The sequence below is a fragment of the Coenobita brevimanus genome, chromosome 14, assembly GCF_032717465.1.
Source record: "Coenobita brevimanus isolate Jiangsu-jjx chromosome 14, ASM3271746v2, whole genome shotgun sequence".
In the NCBI taxonomy this organism is placed as follows: domain Eukaryota; kingdom Metazoa; phylum Arthropoda; class Malacostraca; order Decapoda; family Coenobitidae; genus Coenobita; species Coenobita brevimanus.
In genome coordinates, this window is record NC_136967.1 from 41,570,393 (window position 1) to 41,575,536 (window position 5,144).

The window sequence follows — 5,144 nt, forward strand, 5'->3', positions numbered from 1 at the left end:
ACCGGTATGTAGAGAGAGAGAGAGAGAGAGAGAGAGAGAGAGACTGTAGCACCAGTCGAGCAGGGCAGTACCCCCAAGGTGGATGGAAAGCTGAGGACAGGAAGAGCTGGAGCTCCCGTTTCATCAGCCCTCCGGACTAGTTCCTCACCATCTCCCTTTGCTGAACTTTTTCAGTGTCTCAGTAACACAGAGAGTAGGCCAGCATGCTCTCCAATACAAGTTTCTCTAACTGAGAACACCAAACTGCATGCACATTACACACTACACTTCCTTTTCCAAAATTCAAATAACAAATCGTGGCATCTCAATACATAGCCTCGGATTCCCCCCGGGGGGGGGGGGACCATAAATGCCCCAACCATCCGCCCATCTCCCGGTGACGACTCGAGCTCCCTGGAACCAATGTCTGACTCATTTCTTCATTTCTGCAACATTCGCTGCCTTTCCTCTAACTTTCCCTCTGTTGATCACCACCTCTCCTCCTCTAAACCTCACCTTCTTTTTCTAACTAAGACTCAGCTGTCTGAGGCAACTGACAGCAAACCCTTTTCTGTATCCTCCTACTTTCTCTATACTCATTTCAAAACCAAAGTTGGCTGTTGTGTATATATATACGCAACGACCCATTCTTGCTCTCGTGTTCCTGAATTCGATGCTTCTGAATTCTCTACACTCTGGCTTCGGCGTTCCTGTCATTCTCTGACTAAATATAAATTACGCTGTTTACTTATCCCCTAATTCTACTGACTATGAAAAATTCCTCGACTACCTTACTTCTACGATCGAACACATTCTATCCATTTCTCCTTTCTCTGAAATCTCTATTCTAGATTTCAGTGTTCACCACCACTATTCACTCTCCTCTCCTTTCAAAAATCCACCTGGTGAACAAGCTAACATCTTTTCTATCCTTAATGACCTACAGCAGCTTGTAAGGCACCCTACTCGTATCCCTGACTGCCTTGGAGAGAGCTCCAACTTACTTGACCTCTTCCTTACAACTAATCTTTCTGCTTACACTGTTAATCTTCCAACTCCGTTGGGCTCCTCTGATCACAACCTTATTACCTTAACCTGTCCTGTCACTCCGGTACGGTCTGTGGACCGTCCAAAAAAACGTCGACTGTGGCACTTTGGAGCTGCAGATTGGGAGGCCCTCAGGCAGTACTTCTTTGATTTTCCATGGAATGATTATTGCTTCCATAGCCGGGAGCCATCTGAGTGTGCCTTGCGCATTACGAAGGTTATTCTCTCGGGCATGGAAGCATACATTCCTTTCTCATATCCTTTGACTAACGCAAGAAAGCCTAGGTTTAATCATGCTTGTTCTAAAGCTGTCCACAACAAGGAGAAGGCCTATAAAAGGTACCAAAACCAACCCAACCCTGAATCACAGTTTTTTTTTATGTTTCTGCCCGGAATCGCTCTGCCAAAAATCATTTCATCCATACTAAATGCTCACAACTCTCCAACTTGAATTCTTCCTGCTCCTTCTGGCACCTTGCAAAAACCTTTCTAACAACTTTACTTCATCATCCTTTCATCCTCTTTTCTACTGTGATGGTTCTGTAGTATTTCTTCTACTGATAAAGCAGATCTCTTCGCTCAGACTTTCTCCTCCAATTCCACCTTAGACGATTCCGGTGCTGTTCCTCCATCACTTCCCCCCTCTGACTTTCTCATGGCTGACATTAAAATTTCTTCAGCTGATGTATGTTCTGCCATCACTGGCCTTAATACCGACAAGGCATATGAGCCTGATGGAGTCCCTCCAGGTGTCCTCAACAACTGTGCTTCTGTGCTTACACCCTACCTAGGTAAACTCTTTCGCCTTTGTCTATCAACTTGTACCTCTCCTTCTTGCTGGAAGTTTGCTCTGATTCAGCCAATCCCAATAGAAGGGTGACCACTCCCAACCCTCTAACAATCGTTCAGTTCCTTTAACATCCTGTGTCTCAAACGTTTCCGAGCCAATTCTTAATACAAAAGCTTTAAAGCATCTTTCCTATCACAACCTTATTTCTGATCGTCAGTATGTGTTTCGTCAGGGACGCTCCACTGGCGATCTTCTCACCTACCTTTCAGACTCCATGTCATCCTCCTTTTGGGACTCTGGCAAAAGGTTTGGCCTTGCACTTGACATCTCAAAGGCTTTCGACCGAGTCCGGCATAAATCTTTAATTTCCAAACTATCCTTTTACGGTTTCTATCGTTCTATCTGTGCCGTCACCTATAGCTTCCTTTCTGGTCGCTCTATAGCCGCTGTTGTAGACGGCCATCGTTCTTCTCCTAGATCTATCAACAGTGGTGTTCCTCAGGGCTCTGTCCTATCACTAACTCTTTTCTTTTTATTCATCAGCGAATTTGGCTGTCTCTTGTATTTTGTTTTTTCTTGGAAGGAACAGTTTATGGGCTCGTGGCTTTTTGGTTCCTTCTTCCTAGCATATATATATATATATATATATATATATATATATATATATATATATATATATTCTTCACCATCATCCAGTCCTGTGCTGCCCCATGAGAAGCGTAGGAGTCCTGGGCTAGGCAAGTTGGTCCTAACTTTTATGATGAGAGTGACCAGCCTCACTCATCCCTGAGTGGCATTACGTGAGCAATAAATCCCAACCATCCCTTGGATATAAACATTCACCGGCTTAATGCGATTGGAGAGCCGTAGTCACCCATTAAACCACCAGGCGCCATAATTTGGTTATATGGTTATCACCCAGCGTCGTAAATGGTTTCCTGGTGTACAGAAAACCATTTGGCTTGTCACTCATGGTAGCATCACCCACAGTATATATACTTTTATTAGCATGAAGAACTATCAAACTATGACTCACATTCCTTCAAAGTACTCCCCTCCAACCTCTATGCTGCGTTCCATTCTCTTTCTCCACTTATGAAGCAAGCGTGGTACTCTGAAGACGGTATACTTCGGAGTTCTGAATTGACGGTCCGTGCCAAGTCTTGGATGCGATGAAATTGCTTCCCAGCGATGGCAGATTTAATTTTTGGAAACAACCAAAAGTCACAGGGAGCCAGGTCAGGGGAGTAGGGTGGGTGGGGGAGCAGAGTTATACCTTGTTGTTCCAGGTACTGCATAGTGAGGTGAGCTTTGTGGTGTGCAGCATTGTCGTGGTGCAGCAAAAGGCGAGACCGACGGCGGGTTGGTGCAGTGTTGGCCTTGTGTTCCAAGACTTGCGGAAGGACCTGGTCTGTGTAGTATTGGGCTGTGAAAGTGGACTTTTCAGGCATCACATCCACGCATATTGGTCCTTGAGAATTAAAAAAGATGGTGAAAAGGTGCTTCCGGCTGCGAAATCCTTCCTTCAAAATCTGAGGTCGAGGGTCTTCATCGCCCAACCACACCATGTTTGACTGCTTGTCACGGGTTGTGAAGAATGAAATCCAACACTCATCTCCAGTAGCAAAATCTGAGAACCGTTTTGGACCATTTGGTTCAAATTCAGCAAGCCAGACACGACAAATCCTCACCCGTTCAGCCTTTTGCTCATCAGTCAACAAATGGGGTATCCATCGACAACACTTCTTCCTCAGGTGGAATTGTTCATGCACGATGTCATATGCACTCCCATAACTGATATCAAGCTCCAAGGCTAAGAACCTAAGAGTTACAGTTGGATCCTCGTCAATGATGGACCGTGCACGGACAGTTGTTGCTTCGGTCACGGATGTCCGGGGGCGTCCAGAGCGTTGTTCATCTTTCAATTCAGTTTTTCCTGCTGTGAAAGCACGAATCCAGCGGGAAACAGTTTCCAGGGAAGGAGTAGTGTCTGGATAAACTTGTAATAATTCCCCTCGAATCTCTGTTGCTTTCTTTCCCAGTTTCCACCTCGTAAAAATGTAGAACCTGCAGCCTTCTTTCGAGTAATCCATGTTTCTGGCCAGAGAGCAAAAACAAGAGTGAAGCATTCACTCACAACAATAAAACATGAAAAGTCAGGCATACGGCGACAAGTTCAAACTCGTAAGGACAGGCAACTCTGCACTCTCCTTGCTCCCCTACCTCCCATCATTCAAGGTTTTCATGTTATAGCACGAACTGTCATTACTTTCTGATCACCCTTCGTATATATAAGTGAGTTTTACGCCAGGTACCCCTTTTCTGGATAAGGGCTAGGGCGTTGCCCCTGGGTAGAGGACTTTGGTTTGGAGCGTGTAGCATTTTATGACCCGATGCCCTTCCTGATGTCTACCAATGACCCTTGGGTGGATTCGATCCTCCGACCCTTCGGTCAGAGCAGAGCGCTCTAACCCACTGAGCCACGGCTGCTACTATATATATATATATATATACAGTATATATATATATATATATATATATATATATATATATATATATGTATATATATATATATATATATATATATATATATATATATATATATATATATATATATATATATGTGTGTGTGTGTGTGTGTGTGTGTGTGTGTGTTGCATGTACATAAATGCGTACATTTTACGTATATATGTATGTGGCTGAGCAAATCGCTTTGTCAATTAAGCCAATACGCTGACTGTCGAAATTACTCATCGGTCTGTTGGTTACGTCATTGGCAGTCCGCAGTATGATTATCCTGCCTCCTAATCAACAGATAGATGTATAGATATATAGACTGATAGATAAACAGAACGGTATAACGTTAAATGGGTTCATCAACAAAACCGATGGAATCATGGTAGAATAGACACAATATTGATTCTTTGGGCTATCTGTATATATAAAAGAGACGCATTGTTTGTTTGTTTGTTTGTTTGTCCTTCAATCACGCCCAAATCATGGGCCAGAGACCACTGGTCCCATATATATTCTGAATCAGGGTGACCCAAGGATGGTTTTAGAGAGGTCAAAATTCAGATCTGGGTCATTTGAGGTCACCGGTAGAGTGTTCGCCTTTTTGACCCTGGCAACGCTAGGTGCCCTTGCAGCCCAATTTTTGGTATGGAGACACACATGACCTCCAGTTCGGACATAGGCTATGTGAGGTTGACCTCCGTGGTCATCTGAGGTCACCTGTCGTAGGTCATTTGAGGTCATTGGTAATAGTAAATAAGTGCGCACAAATACTGTGCGTTTGTCTACGAAAGCTGAAATAGAAAGTTCCTGG